Source organism: Triticum dicoccoides, chromosome 2B (genome assembly GCF_002162155.2).
Source record: "Triticum dicoccoides isolate Atlit2015 ecotype Zavitan chromosome 2B, WEW_v2.0, whole genome shotgun sequence".
NCBI lineage: Eukaryota > Viridiplantae > Streptophyta > Magnoliopsida > Poales > Poaceae > Triticum > Triticum dicoccoides.
Genome location: NC_041383.1, coordinates 564270370 through 564287601, shown reverse-complemented (window position 1 = coordinate 564287601; position 17232 = coordinate 564270370).

Genomic DNA, 17232 nt, shown 5'->3' with positions numbered 1-17232 from the left:
CGTTTTCTGATCTGATAGAGAGAATCAGCGAACCTTCCAGTTGAGGTGGGGTGCGAGAGTGGCCGTATCCGACGCTCATTGCGTCTTATAGTCGATGAATCGCACAGGCGGGCGTGGTCGGGCGGCCCAGTTCGGTGTCTACGTTGTTCGTTGCCGGAGGGTTCCGGGTTTCCGTGCGGGTTTATCTCTTTTCTTTGGTTTTTCTGGTTTTCATCTGTTTATTTGTTTTTCCCTGTAAACTCAAGTTGTATATACTAAAAAAATGCATTTTCCTTAACAAAAGTCTATATCTTTTTTAAATCTGTGTGCACTTTTTTTAAATTGAATATTTTTCACAAAAAATGCGTGATTTTCTATAAAAAAATTGTGCACAATTTATTACAAATATAAACATTTTTAAATACATTAAAATTCTTTAAAATTTAATAAGGTTTTTAAATCATATGATTGTTTTTAGTTTGTGACTAGTTTCTAAAATAAGTCATTTAAAAAAATTCATGAACTTTTTATAAGTCATGATCGTTTTCTAAATACAAAGAATTTTGTTAATTTGGATATTTTTTGAAATTCATGAGATTTTTTAAAATGCATGAACTTGCTAATGATATCACATGGGATATCACGGAAGAATTGGTTCTATAGAACCTAAAATCGAAGAATCATTCTTTTTCTAGTGTGTCAATTTTGGAAGGTGATGTTTTCATTTTTGGAGCGAGAGCAAAACTAACAAATGGAACAGAAATACTTTTGAAACAAGGAAACCGATTTATCATTTTCATTATTTTAGAATAAAGGGTTGCTCGGTTAATTGGCGAGAAATCGGGTGAAAACCATCACACCCCGCTGATCAAGCACACAACAAATAGATTACACACATGGTTGCGAAGAAACATCATCGAGTTTGCACATTAGAGTCACCGACATCACTTCCCTGCAGCAAGCGAATCCGACTTCACTACGAACGGCCATCAACAAAGTCCACACCACAAAGTTCGGGATCAGCCATATGAAGAACCATGCTAACCACTCAGCTACACGCAACAACCAACGTGCAACTCTGATTTTGATGGCAAGCTATGACGGGGGAATGTGTAAGGTTGGTGGCACAGAACAACACAAAACAAACCACCGTCGCATGTCATTGTCGCCATCTAGACCTCGCGGCCACAATTCTGACTTCACAGCAAAAACATCCCGAGACAAATCTTGCAACTGACTACAACAAATTTGTCCCGACCTTAACATCGATCGCCTCCACTGTCATTGTCACGTAAGACCCCGCACGAACATTGTCATCATCTCTTTGTCCCTCCAGCTGGTGCACATCTCACAAAAATGATTTGGCCAACGAGGAAGACGACTTAAAAGTGCTGCCATCTTCTGATCACATTCATCTAGAGTTTTCCCCAAAGTTTTCGAGGGTGGAGGAAGGAGTGTATCACCTCGATGATGCCTTCGAGAAGGGAGTAGTGATGGAGTCAAATCTAGCAGACCTCGGGTAGGGGTCCCGAGCTGGTAGCCTTTGCATGATGGTAAGAGGGACACAAGATTTATCCAGGTTCAGGCTTTCTCAAAGAGATAATACACCAGGGTGGCTCACCGAGGGGAGCTAGGTAGACGGCCTGCTGGAGGGCCCACGATGCCAAGCGATGAGGGGGGAGAAGATAAACACCATGCGGCCAACTTGACCTCCAAGTTGGTGTTTTGGCAACCCTATATATGTCTCTTCCCTCTGTAAAACCCTAGCCTCTTCGAGTATATAAGGGGAGGGTAGGGAGCTCTCATTCCCATCTACTCCCGTAGAAACAACTCTCGGTAGTCATCTCTCAAACACCATTGTAAACCCCTTGCATGAGGTATCCCTCCACCATGAATAACAAACACGAGCAGGATGTGGGGTATTACTCTCTGGAGGACCAAACCTGGGTAAAAACTCTGTGCGACCTTCGCTCTGAGACTTCCAGATACGCCAAGACCCCTACTGAGGGATCTGATGGTTTTCTGCACCATTAGTTGGCGCGCTAGGTAAAGGTTGCGTCAGCTGGAGGTCGATCTCAAATTTGATCTTCCCTAAGCTCCGCTGGCCTCCCATCGGGGGAGAGCATAACCTTTGGTTCTCTCACTTTTACCGTCGATGGGGCAGGCCGGGCCGACATACACCCACCGGCCGAGCATGTTCATACGATCTACATCGGCACCATGGCTTTCACGTTAACTATCATGGCAATTTCCGCATGTTCATACCACCGATCCAACGACCGCGTAGACACATCCGTCATCAACAATGGCATATTCACCGCCGACCTCCGACTCCGAGGATGGCGGTACACTAACACCACATGCACTCCCAACCTGGGCATCAGGGACTAGGCGATGCGGCGACCCCGCGCATTTCCACCAGCCCACCCTGATCTCACACTTCGTCGCCATGGACTACAACAACTGCTTCATCACGCACACACATGAGAACTGCATCACCAATGGCTCCAACTCTGACGAAGGCATGAACCTAGTCGACGTTGTTTCACTCTCAGACTGCAAAAGCAACGAGGTCGGGATATGCTACTTCTTGAGCTTGTGTTGATTTTTCCCTTGAAGAGCAAAGGGTGATGCAGCAAAGTAGATATAAGTATTTCCCTCAGTTAGAGAACCAAGGTGTCAATCTAGTAGGAGGTACAAGCAAGTCTCCAATCTATGCACCTACACAAACAATCAAACACTTGCACCCAATGTGATAAAGGGGTTGTCAATCCCTTCACAGTCAATTGCAATGGTGAGATCTGATAGAGATAGATATAAAAGATTACTAAAACGTAAAACAAAATAAAAGTAAATAAATTGCAGCAAGGTATTTTGGGGTTTTTTCTTTTATAGATCTGAAAATATATGATGGAAAAAAAACCCCGGGGGCCATAGGTTTCACTAGAGGCTTCTCTCTTGAAGGAAAATAATATGGTGGGGGAACAAACTGTCGAGCAATTGATAGAAAAGCACAAAATTTTGACGATATCCAAGGCAATGATTATGAATATAGGCATCACGTCTGTGTCAAGTAGACCGACTGCTGCCTGCATCTTCTACTATTACTCCACACATCGACCGCTATCCAGCATGCATCTAGAGTATTAAGTTCATAAAGAATGAAGTAACGCCTTAAGTAAGATGACATGATGCAGAGGGATAAACTCAAGCAATATGATGAAAACCCCATCTTTTTATCCTTGATGGCAACAATACAATACGTGTCTCGCTACCCCTACTTTGTCACTGGGTGAAATCAGGCAAGATTGAACCCAAAACTAAGCACATCTCCCATTGCAAGAAATACCAATCTAGTTGGCCAAACCAAACTGATAATTCGAAGAGAAATACAATGATATTAAATCATGCATAAAAGATTTCAGAGAAGACTCAGATAATATTCATAGATAATCTTATTATAAATCCACAATTCATCAGATCTGAACAAACACACCACAAAAGAAGATTACATCGGATAGAACTCCAAGAACATCGAGGAGAACATTGTATTGAAGATCAAAGAGAGAGAGAAGAAGCCATCTAGCTACTAGCTATGGACCTGTAGGTCTGTGGTAAACTACTCATGCTTCATCGGAAGGGCAATAAGGTTGATGTAGATGCCCTCCATGATCGAACCCCCCTCTGGTAGATCGTCGGAAAAGGCCCCAAGATGGGATCTCATGGGAACAGAGGCTTGCGGCGGTAGAAAAATATTTCCATGGATGCCTCCGGTGGTTATGGAATATTTGAGGATTTATAGAGACGGAGTTAGGGTGAGAGGGCCTCCAGGGGGGCCACAAGCCAGGGGCACCCCCTAGGGCGCGCCCCTACGGCTTGTCGTCTCCTAGTAGGTCTTCTGACCTCCTCCCAAGTCTCGTAGGTGTCTTCTTGTCCAAGAAAAATCATCGTGAAAGTTTTATTCTGTTTGGACTCCGTTTGATATTCCTCTTCTATAAAACACAAAACATGAAAAAAAACCCAGAAGTTGGCTCTGGGCTCTAGGTTACTAGGTTAGTCCCAAAAATAATATAAAGTAGCATATTAGTGCATATAAAACATCCAAAATAGATAATATAATAGCATGGAACAATTAAAAATTATAAATACGTTGGAGACTTATCAGGATAATCTTCCTCACCAATGAAGACGAATACGTCAGGCTACACACTATTCAAGAAACCCCGGGATCAAGCTCATGGGGTGAGTCAGAACCATCCGAGGAGACCGGAGACAGTCAGCCCATGGGGCCATGACTTAGGAGACCTTTCCACCCAACGTTACAGAAGAAGTATCGTTGTAGCAGGCCATGATGACAGAACCAATGGGAACAACCACGGCTGCGACGTCTCAGATACCACCCGTGACAACCACAATGACAACAACAATAGGGCTGCAAGCCCCACCAGTCTCTGGGCCAAAGAACACCACGACACATGCTCCTACAGTCCCCATCGTCACTATGCAGCAATAGGTCGGTTCGGGTGCCCCAGGGTTTGCCCCTCCATGCTTCCCCACGCCTCCAGCCACCAACCTAAACTTCATGGAGGCTACAACCATGCTACCACCCATCACCGTGCATGGCATGAACTATCTCACCATGCCTATACATGGCAGTGACCCGGTGTCCGGGGATTTGGAGGCCCTCCGCGTATTGCAACTAAACACACAACTGCACCTACAGCAGCGCACCTTGGAGGCCACCGCATGCGAACCACGGTTGCAAGAGAATATGACAAAATAGGGATGTGATGAGCCCATCGTCACCCGCGGGCTCTATTGAATGACCTAGTAGCTCGCAGATGCGAGACGGGAATAGGATTCAAGAAGCTAACAGAAGCGGCGCGGCCACCAACACCAGTGTGCGGACTCCGGGCCATGGCAGCTCTGGTAGACAAGTTGCAAGCCACGTCGAGAGACCCAAGGCTCCTGGCCGATCTAACGTAGGTCCTCCATGGGGCAGTGGAGCTCCAGGGCGACGTTGAGCACACACAAGAAAGGCTTGTCGGCGCTGCCAACATCCTCTCTGCTGCAAATCACCTGCCCCATGAACAAAGACGAGTGTCAGTGCAACTTCTGGAGGCCGTACCAGCAGCAGACACCGTAAACTATCGATAGCCAATCTCAGCGGTGGCGGTACGATAGAGGGCAACGCTTTCTATGAGAGGCCCAGTCGCAACAGGGCATCTAGGCATTTACCCAGATCCTAGAGCCATGACAATAGAGCATTGTTGGTAGAATCGAGGAGCCCCGCCATCGCGCTTCAACTCACTTACATCCAGCATCGCTCCACCATGCTTTGTTCACGTGGTGATCACCCATCCATTCCCACAGCCGTTCATAGTCCACGGCATTGAGAAGTACCCCGGCAACACAAAACCATGCCATTGGCTCAACAATTACCTCACATCAATAGAGATGGCCAATGGATACATTGGCAATGCATTGCGGCATCCTCTGTGTCTCACGGGACATGTGCACTCTTGGTTGAGCGGCCTCCTGCCCAACTCCATCCACACCTGGGCCGACTTCGAGCATGCTTTCCTCAATACCTTTGAGGGCACATACCAGCGCCCGGGGAGAGATGCTGACCTCCATAGAATTATACAGGGTGACAACGAGTCCGTCTGTGACTTTGTTGCACGGTGGCTGCAGAAGAGAAACACTTTAACAAATATCTCCAACCAAACTTCCATCGGGGCATTCCTCAACGACGCACAAGATCCCGTGTTCTGCCACAAGCTTGGCAAGAAAATGGGAGAGGGGAATCTAACATCGATGGAAGCCCTCATGAAGATAACTAACAACTAGGACAAATGCATCTGTTGATGTTGTTGGAGCTGGTGGAGTTGCAACCGGAGGCGCAACTGAGGCTGTGGCTGCATGTGCTGACGTAGTAGCTCTCGTGTCTATCACTGGCACGACTGCAGATCTATGTGCCCTAGGCACTCTCTGGAAAGCTTCAGTGGTAGCTTTCCCTCTCCTCTCTTCAGCTTCATCTTGGAGCTGCTCAGTGGTAGCTTTCCCTCTCCTCTCTTCAGCTTCATCTTGGAGCTGCTCAACAACTGTTTGCATCTCTCTGACCTTCAAGTCTAGATCATAAAACTTTGTTTCAATGATCCTTTCAAGGCTCTCTTGATTCTGAGTCAGGGTGGCCAATCCTTTCTCAATCCTCAAAGTGGCTTGAATAAGATATCCAAGTTGATCTTGTTTTGACTTGAGGAAAACTTGTGAAGCCTCTTCAGCACTTGACATCTTGGCTGCCTTCTCTACTTTTGCTTTCTCTCTCTTCTACTGAGCCTCTACTGAAGTTGGATCTGTAGCATCCATGACAACTGTGTTGTCCTCAAAGTCTGGCCTTAGGGGAAGGTGATGTTTGTCCAACAAGTATGTGCATGTTCCCATCTTGGAGTTGATGAGCATCTGGATGTGTGGAGCATATACACCCACATTATCTCTTTTGGTCTGCAGCTGTCTTTTTGATTGTCTCTACAATCAGTGTCATCACTTTGAATATTTATCACATCAAACATATGCAGAAAATTGATGGAATGTCCTCTTACCATCTTTTGATCACCAGACTTAGGCAAAAGAGTGTGCCTCAGGATAGTATTGATAGTAGGCAGACCTGACAGGAGATAATAGACAGAGCCAAACTGATGATGTTCCAAAGCTGTATCTGGAATCTCCTTGTACATATGTGCCATGGAGTTATGTCCCTTCCTTGGCTTGGCATACACATCAGTGTCATCCTCATGCTCTTCAGGGACATTGATTAGCTTGGCCCACTCTGCAACTGTTGACTGGTACCTTGTACCTTCAAACATCCAAACAATCCTTCCATTTGGGTTGAAGTGAGCTGTTGAATAAAACTGCATAATGAGCTCATCATTCCACTTGGTCAACTTCTAACCCACAAAGACATCAACTCCATTCATCCTAAAACTTTCATGAACTCTAGGGAAGTGGTCTTCATTGTTGTCAATGTACTTCCAATCTACCCACTTCATGTCACAAACAATGGGCTTCTTGTCTAGGAGCACAGTCTCATAGAAGTCCTGATGTTCCTTGGTATGGAACCTGTAATCTACAGCAGTTCTACTTCTTGAGGCATAAGGACCTGACTGTCTCCACAGTCTAAGACCTGCATCCTTCCTGATCTCATATTTTCAGCCACTGGATGTGTATCATCATGGTCAGGGATCTTGGGCTTCAACTTTCTGAGCACTTGGGCTTCCTCTTCTTCTTCCACTTTAGGCACTGGGGCCTTGTTCTTCTCAGCAGCTGGTATGTTCCTGGTGCTTCTCTTTGGTGCAGTTTTGGGGGCTAGAGCAGTAGCTTTGGGAGCAGTCTTGGGCTTTGAAGGAGCAGCCCCAGACTTGATGGCATCCCCCATCAACTTTTGAGATTTAGGTGCTGGTGCAGCATCCTCTTATTCATCAGATGAGTGCTTCTCAAATTCAGCCATGGGATCAACTTTCTTGCACCATCTCCCTCTCTTTTCCTTTCTTTCTTTTTCTTGTCCTCACCAGCAGCCACTCCAACAGTTGATTTGGAGGTTTCAAGAGTTAAGGCTCTGGCTTTTGACATGGGCACTCTCTTGGCAGGTGCCTTCTTGTTCAGACTAGGCTTTGTTAAAGCAGCTGTGCCAAATTCCTTCTTGACAACCTTTTTCTTTGAGCTGACCTCTTCCTCAGCAGCAACATAATCTTCATCTTCAGAGTCTAAGTTTCTCTTCTTCCTCTGCCTTGTTGCTGCCTTGGGCAAGTTGCTTGGGGTGCTTCTGCTACCCTCATCATAACTGCCAGAGGGGCTAGTGACCTCACTCAGATTAACTTGCTCCTCAGACTTGTTCTGACTATCACTTTGATCAGACATTGTTGACACTGCAAACTGAAAGCTGACCCTGTGAATAGACATAGATGAGATAGAGTGGATGAGCATCACAAAGTGCAGAGATTTTGCAAAACAATTGAGTCAAAAACTTAGTTTTAGTTTTCCAAAGAAAGCATTTCGGAGCTACCGATTTGTTAAACTCGGTGCCACCGAAGCAATATTGGAGTCTGAACTAGTGAGATCAGTCGGACCGAGACACAGTTTGGTGAGTCCGAGATTGCTAGGGTTTCACTGAGAGTTGAACTCAGTCACACCGATTTGTAAGTTTTGGTCAGACCAAAAGTTACAAGTGTAATTGCTTAAGCCAAATCGGTGAGACCGATTTCTACAACTCGGTCAGTTCAAGATGAGTTCGGCGGAAACCTAACCCTAAATTTTCGAATCAAAACTAATCTAAAGGGAGTTTTTGCTGGATAGGATAATCTCATACGTGGTAAGAATCATGGCATTAACTTTGTGCTAAGAATCGGAGGTAAAGATTGCACAAAGGGTCGAACTCATACCCTAACTCGGCGATGAGCTCGCTACAGTGGCAACGGTGGTGAAGATTCCCGTTGACGGCGGCGGAGACCAGCTGCAGGGGGTCGCTAGCGACGAGAGGATGATCTGGAGACCCGAGTCGGCAGAGCAGGATACGCGCGAGCGAAGAGGTTTCAAAGGAATTTCCAAAATTTGACCCATGGGTATATATATCCTGACCCTGTTGGTGTGACCGAGTGGGACGACTCGGTGGCACCGAGATGCAGAATTGCAAGCGGTTACTGCAACTCGGTGTGACTGAATTGTTCTAATCAATTGCACCGAGATTGAAAACCTAGATCAACTCAGTGAACTCGGTATGACCAAAAGGAATGAATCGGTCAGACCGAAGTACACAGAGAGGTTTTGGAAGTTTAAGTCTATGACGAATCGGTGACTCCATGTGCTCCTCACCCAGAGGGTTTGAATCTGACTTGATCAAACTTTGTGATGTAGCATGAATAGAGTTTGAGACGAGAAAAGCATGGATAGCTAGAGGAAGTTCTTAGGCATTCTTGTCCATCCATTTGGCAAAAAGAAAAAGATCCAAACAATCAAAGCAACAAATGGATGTCCTCGAACGAGAAAAATATGCAATCAACATGCTCACACAATAAGATGGCAAATGAAATATGTGGAAAATCATGCACAAACACTCTAGCATCTATCAAGCAATTGGCGATGACTAGGTCATCTATATATGAGTATATTGACTTAGGAGTCAAAATGAGAACATTTGATCGTAGGTCATACTCATCGTTTAAGCACAAATGGGGTTACCACTTTTACATAAAGCATTGTTGTGTTCACATTGTTAGAGTTGCTTTATCTCAATTCTTAGAGTAAAGCTCCCCCTAGATGTGATATCCCCCCTAAGAGGGATGAACTAACCTTGGGTTTTGTCGACGATGACTTCATGTAGATGTTGAATATGTGGATGCTCAATGTTGATGTAGATCATTTGGAGCAATCCATTGGAGTGAGTTGCACTTTCAATACCTACATGGGTTAGTCCCACAAGGAACAAACAAGGATATCCATAGACATAGAGTGAAGTACACACAAGATGATGTCCATGAAAGCATTAGGTTACCTTGCCCCTTGTCTTATCAACAAGAGGGTTTGTGACTCCTTGAATTAGTGCAAGATGTGGAAGTTGATTGCACTTGTTCTTGCCAAAATGATATGGCGGAGTCACCCTCAAGAACTCTATAGTTCTTCTTCTTCGGGATCCACATCAACTTGATGGGAATCCTTGGAGTTGTAGTCGTACTTGATGAAGTAGAACTTGATGTAGTCTTGGGAACCCACTTGACCAAGGCCTTAGGAGCTTCTTCAAATGCATCAATCTCCTCTTGAAGCGTGCCCTTGCCTTTTTGCTTGTGGTCTTGTGCTGGAAGATCATCTAGCGCTTGAAGCGTGCCCTTGCCTTTTTGCTTGTGGTCTTGTGCTAGAAGATCATCTAGCGCTTGTGTCCCCTCGAAGGAAGTAGGATCATACTTCTCTTGTTGAGGAACAAACTTCATCTTGGGGTATTGATCTTCTTCCCACTCAACTCCATTGGCATTGAACTTTCTTCCAATACCAACACCTTGATTCTTCCGGTGCCTTCCTTGCTTGCGTACAATTTCCTCAAATTGCTTACTTCCGGCAAGGCTCTTGTAAACACCTTTCTCTATAATTCCCTTCAATAATCTATTTTCCTGCTCAAGTGTAACTTGGCTAAGAGAATCATTAGTGGAATCAAGAGAACTACTAGAAGCAACAATATTGGATTTAGCATGATTATTGTTACTACTAGAAGAAGAATCTTTCTTACTCTTGTTGCTAGATTTTACTTGTGGCATGTAAGTAGACAAGAGTAAACGCTTGGCAATGTAAGAAGAACTTTTCTTACAAAGATCATCATTGATTGCTTTTAAGAACCCATGCTCTTGCTCTAGGTTGAGCTTTTCAAAGAATAGCTTCTCATGAGTCTTTAAAAGCTCTCGATGATCTTCTAAGGTAGTTTCATGAGCTAACTTAAGAGTGTTTAGTTCTTTAGTTAGACGCTCAATCTCCTTCTTATCATCGTCATTAGTTTTATCTTGATTAGCATAATTAATAGCAAGTTCATCATAGTTTTCATCACTAGAGTGTCAACAAGTAAATCATCATCACCTAGAAAATTATCTTCATCACTATTGAAATCAACATACTTGAGATCTGATACCTTTGGACCTTTAGCCATGAAGCATCTTCCCATTCCTTCATTTGGTGAGTCAAATATGTCATAGGAGTTGGTTGACACAAGTGCTAGACCGGCAACACCTTCATCTTGAGTATATTCTAAGTAGGAGTGATAACTTCTCTCTGAGTGGTGGTCGGAGTCGGAGCCGGATACCCATTCACCAAAATGAGCTTGATGTCTTTGTTTTGTATAGCTCCTGGATGACTTGTCCTTCCTTTTCGAATCCTTGCTTCTGCGAAAGGTTCTTTGTTCATAACGATCATCTCTACTCCTTCTCTCCCTTGGAGGTGATTCTTCTCTTTTGCTTCTTCTTTTAGGTGAGTCTTCTCTTCTTTTGTAGGGAGCCGTACACTCATTGGAGTAGTGCCGGGTCTTCCACAATTGTAGCAATTACGCTCATGACTAGAAGATCTTTTGTCATTGTAGGACCTTGACTTGGAACTTCTTTCCTTGCTTCTACTCTTGTAGAACTTGTTGACACTAGTAGAAAATAGGGCTTACGTTCGGGCCAGGTAAGACCATTAGTCCCGGTTCAGTCATGAACCGGGACCCATGGGCCCATTGGTCCCGGTTCGTGAGGCTAGGGGGGCTGCCGGGCCTTGTGGGGGCATTGGTCCCGGTTCATCAGGCCCCTTTGGTCCCGGTTGGTGGGACAAACTGGGACCAATTGTCCTTGCTCCTGGCCCACCACCATTTGTCCCGGTTGGTGGCTTTAACCGGGACCAAAGGGTGATCTTTAGTCCCGGTTCAAGCCACGAACCGAGACCAATGAGATGCCTATATATACCCCCTCGCGTAAGAGCAGAGCACACTGCTCTGTTTTTTCTGGCCGGCGAGGGGAGAGGGCTTGGTGGTGCTCTAGCTCACCTCCTATGCACACGAGGTGTTTGATGGAATTTCCGAGCCACACTACTTAAGATTTCTCCTCTCCAAGCTCCATTTTCCTCAATATTTGTCTAGGTTTAGCGGTCTGTCACGTCCCGTCCCCGTCTTCACCGCCGTTGATCGCCCGCGCCGATCTCGTCGCCGGCACCACCGTGGTGAGCCTCTTGTTCTTATCTTCTTTCTGAAAGGAAAACAAAATTCTTACTTGTATGTTTAGATAGATACTTGTATATTTTTCTTACTTTTATTATTGCTTCTTATTATATAGTTCGATGGTTTTGGTATCCGCCCCCGTCGGCCCTCGTCCTATCTATGATTCGGATGTGGTATATATTATCTTTATAACTATTTGGTTCATTTATTGTTTATGACAATTATGCCGACCAACGTGACATAGATTTTATTTATCTAGGAGGTATGTGAACCGAAAATTCCAACCGACCCTATTGTCGAGAGGTTAAATTTAGTTGAAGAAGAAAACAATTTCTTGAAGGAAAAAAATAAAAAAAATTGAGGAGGAGAAGATGATATTGGAGTTGCATGTTGCGGATGTCGTCGATGATCACAAGATCAAGATGGATGCAATGCGCTTGAAGATTAGAAATATTATAAAATATGCCATTCATACCGAGGCTTGGTATCATTATGCTGTTGGATCAATTGTTACCTTGGTTGCGATTATGATCGCATTTGTTTTCGCATTGAAATGTTTTACATAGTTTCAATGTATGGTTTAATTAATTAGATGCTCTGGAGAGCTATATGTTGTTATATGAGAATTATGTATGTACTTTGGTTTTAATGTGCTGATGAACTTCTATTAATTTGTTCACTTAATTATCTATTCATGATGTTCTTTAATGGTTTTTGACACACTTAATTATATATAATGCACGCAGATGAACCGGCAATGGATGTACGGTGACAGACACACCTCCGAGTACATTAAGGGCGTGCATAATTTTCTCGAAGTGGCTGAGGCAAACAAGCAGAATGGTTTTATGTGTTGTCCATACCCTATATGTGGGAATACGAAGTCTTACTCTGAGTCGAAAACCATTCACACCCACCTGCTTTATAAGGGTTTCATGCCACACTATAATGTTTGGACCAAGCATGGAGAAATAGGGGTTATGATGGAAGACATCGAAGAAGAGGATGATGACAACTATGTGCCCCCTGAATACGGTGATGCTGCAACGGGGGAAGCTGCTGAAGATCAAGAGGAACCAGATGATGTGCCCGATGATGATCTCCGTCGGGTCATTGTTGATGCAAGGAGACAGTGCTAAAGTCAAAAGGAGAAGCTCAAGTTCGATCGCATGTTAGAGGATCACAAAAAAAGTTTGTACCCCAATTGCGAAGATGGCAACACAAAGCTCGATACCGTACTGGAATTGCTGCAATGGAAGGCAGATAATGGTGTGCCTGACAAAGGATTTGAGAAGCTACTGAAAATATTGAAGAAGAAGCCTCCAAAGGATAATGAATTGCCTGACAGTATGTATGCAGCAAAGAAGGTTGTATGCCCTCTAGGATTGGAGGTGCAGAAGATACATGCATGCCCTAATGACCGCATCCTGTACCGTGGTGTGTACGCGGATTTAAACGCATGCCCGGTATGCGGTGCATTGAGGTATAAGATCAGACAAGATGACCCTGGTTATGTTGACGGTGAGCGCCCCCGAAAGAGGGTTCCTGCCAAGGTGATGTGGTATGCTCCTATAATACCACGGCTGAAACGCCTGTTCAGAAACAAAGAGCATGCCAAGTTGATGCGATGGCACAGTGAGGACCGTAAGAAATACAGGAAGTTGAGAGCACCCGCTGACGGGTCGCAGTGGAGAAAAATTGAGATAAAGTACCGGGCTGAGTTTGTAGGTGACCCAAGGAACATATGGTTTGGTTTAAGCGCAGATGGGATTAATCCTTCCGGGGAGCAGAGCAGCAATCACAACACCTGGCCCGTGACTCTATGTATCTATAACCTTCCTCCTTGGATGTGCATGAAGCGGAAGCTCATTATGATGCCAGTTCTCATTCAAGGCCCTAAGCAACCCGTCAACGACATTGATGTGTACCTAAGGCCATGAGTAGAAGAACTTTTACAGATGTGGAATGGAAATGGTGTACGTGTGTGGGATGAGCACAAACAGGAGGAATTTAACCTGCACGCGTTGTTGTTTGTAACCATCAATGATTGGCCCGCTCCCAGTAACCTTTCAGGACAGACAAACAAGGGATACCACGCATGCACGCACTGTTTAGCTGACACCGAAAGTATATACCTTGACAAATGCGGGAAGAATGTGTACCTGGGCCATCATCGATTTCTTCCGACCAACCATCAATGTCGAAAGAAAGGCAAGCATTTCAAAGGCGAGGCAGATCACCGGAAGAAACCCGCCATGTGTATCGGTGATCACATACTTGCTATGGTCAATGATTTACACGTAATCTTTGGAAAGGGTCCCGGCGGACTATCTGTTCCGTATGACGCTGAGGGACGCGCACCCATGTGGAAGAAGAAATTTATATTTTGGGACCTACCCTACTGGAAAGACCTAGAGGTCCGCTCTTCAATCGACGTGATGCACGTGACGAAGAACCTTTGCGTGAACCTGCTAGGCTTCTTGGGCGTGTATGGGAAGACAAAAGATACACCAGAGGCATGGGAGGACCTGCAATCTTGCACAAAAAAGACGGCATGCCTCCAAAGCAGTATGAAGGTCCTGTCATCTACACTCTTACCAAAGAAGAGAAGGAAATCTTCTTTGAATGCCTGCTCAGTATGAAGGTCCCGTCTGGCTTCTCGTCGAATATAAATGGAATAATAAATATGCTAGAGAAAAAGTTCCAGAACCTAAAGTCTCATGACTGCCACCTGATTATGACGCAACCGCTTCTGATTGCATTGAGGGGGCTTCTACCAGAAAACGTCTGATTAGCCATTGTGAAGCTATGTGCATTCCTTAATGCAATCTCTCAGGAGGTGATTGATCCAGAAATCATACCAAGGCTAAGGAGTGATGTGGCGCAATGTCTTGTCAGTTTCGAGCTGGTGTTCTCACCATCCTTCTTCAATATCATGACGCACGTCCTAGTTCATCTAGTCGACGAGATTTTCATTCTGGGCCCCGTATTTCTACACAATATGTTCCCCTTTGAGAGGTTCATGGGAGTCTTAAAGAAATATGTCTGTAACCGCGCTAGGCGAGAAGGAAGCATCTCCATGGGCCATCAAACAGAGGATGCCATTGGATTTTGTGTTGACTTCATTCCTGACCTTAATAAGATTGGTCTCCCTAAATCACGGTATGAGGGGAGATTGACTGGAAAAGGCATGCTTGGAGGGGACTCAATAATATGCAGGGACGGGCATTCTTGGTCTCAAGCACAATACATAGTTCTACAGAACTCTAGCTTAGTGACCCCGTATGTCGATGAACACAAGAGCAGTTTGCGCTCGAAACACCCAGAGCAGTGTGATGATTGGATTACATGTGAACACATCAGGACTTTCGGTAGTTGGTTGGGAACACGTCTCAGAGGTGATAACACTGTTTGTGATGAGATGTATTCATTGTCCAGGGGACCATCTTCGACTGTATTGACTTACAAAGGATACGAGATAAATGGGAATACATTTTACACGACCGCCCAAGATCAAAAGAGCACCAACCAAAACAGCAATGTCCGCCTTGATGCAGTAACCAAGAGGGGAAAGGACACATATTATGGTTACATAGTGGACATATGGGAACTTGACTACATACATGATTTTAAGGTCCCTTTGTTTAAGTGCAAATGGGTCAATCTGTCAGGAGGTGGGGTACAGGTAGACCCATAGTACGGAATGACAATAGTGGATCTGAACAATCTTGGGTACATAGACGAACAGTTCGTCCTAGCCAATGATGTGGCGCAAGTTTTCTATGTGAAGGACATGTCTACCAAACCGAGAAAAAGAAAAGATAAGGAAGCGAACACATCATACGAGGAGCCAAAGCGCCACATAGTTCTTTCAGGAAAAAGAGACATCGCGGGAGTGGAGGGCAAGACAGACATATCCGAAGATTATGAAAAGTTTCATCAAATTCCTCGCTTCAAAGTCAAGGCTAACCCAAGCACCCTATTAAACGATGAAGATTATCCATGGTTACGGCGCAATAAGCAAAGGACAGAAGCGAAGAAGAAGTGAATACTTTCTCTCCACGACTATTATGATGATGCCTTTGATGTAGAATATCACTACAGTTACATGTGAAGAAATGAAATGCCTATTGTAACAGACAAGTTTTCGTTCGAAACCCTGATACCTCGAAACAAATAGTCCGTTTTGTACGCGAAGTGCATCCAGTTTTTGCCGTAACCCTCTCAACTTTTTAGCACATGCTATGTGGGTGAAATGATGATGCCATGCCAACTTTCAACCTTTTCAGAGTTCATTTGAAATGCTTTTCAATTTCAGGGTCATTTAACTCAACGAATGAACGAATATAAAAAATAATGAACTAGAAAACTTTTATGAAACTCTAATAGAAAAAATAATAAACTAAAAGAATGAACTAGAAAACTTTAACGAAACTCTAATAGAAAAAAGAATGAACTAGAAAACTTTAATGAAACTCTAATAGTTAAAGGAATCAACCGAAAAGCTTTTACAAACATCTAGTATTATTGAAACTAAAATTATATAAACTTTATGCAACTAAAATTATATAAAATTTATACAACTAAAATTATCAAAGTATTTTCTGTTCAAAACATTAAAAGCAAAAAGAATTTTCATAAAATAAATAAAAAAGCAAAAAAGAAAAGAAAATAAATAAGTAGAAACAAAATAAAATAAATAAGTAGAAACAAAATAAACTTTAATAAATAAGTAGAAACAAAATAAACTTTAATAAAGTAAAATAAATAAAGTTTAATAAAATAAATAAAATAGCAATAGTAAGTAGAAACAATATAAAATAAATAAAGAAAAAAAATAAAAAAATAAAAAAGTGCCACCTACTGGGCCACCACGGCCTGAATACGACTAGAAACCCAACCATGGGCCAGGATTCAGGCCCGGAGCAGGCCCAGTAGGCCCACAGGCACAACGTGACAGAGATTAGACCTGAAAGCCTGCAGTTGAGAAGAGCTCGAGAGGGTGGCGTAACATCGCTTATAAACCACTCTCGAGCTCTCTCAACTAGCGAGGTGGGACTAAACTTTGGCCGCGACGCGGGCAGCACAGGGCCTTTTGTCCCGGTTGGTGGCACCAACCGGTACCAAAGGTGGGCATTGGCACCGGTTCGTGGCACCAACCGGGACCAATGCCCCCCCTTTAGTCCCGGTTGGTGCCACCAACCGAAACCAAAGGCCTCTGCTTCCCGCCCTTTGGGCTGTTGAAAAGAGACCTTTGGTCCCGGTTGGTGCCATGAACCGGGACCAAAGCTCTGGCTATATATACAACACTTGTCAAAATTTTAATTCGGTTCCTTCCCCGACGACACCGATGACATCGACGCCGCCAGGCTGCCCCGACGCTGTCCGCCGCCCCTGCCGACGCCGACGACATCGACGCCGCCAGGCTGCCCCAACGCTGCCCGCCGCCCCCGCCGTCACCGTCGCCATCACCTGCACCCTCCCCTGATGCCATCGCCTCTCGCCGCCCTTGCCCCAGCGCGCGCCGCCCC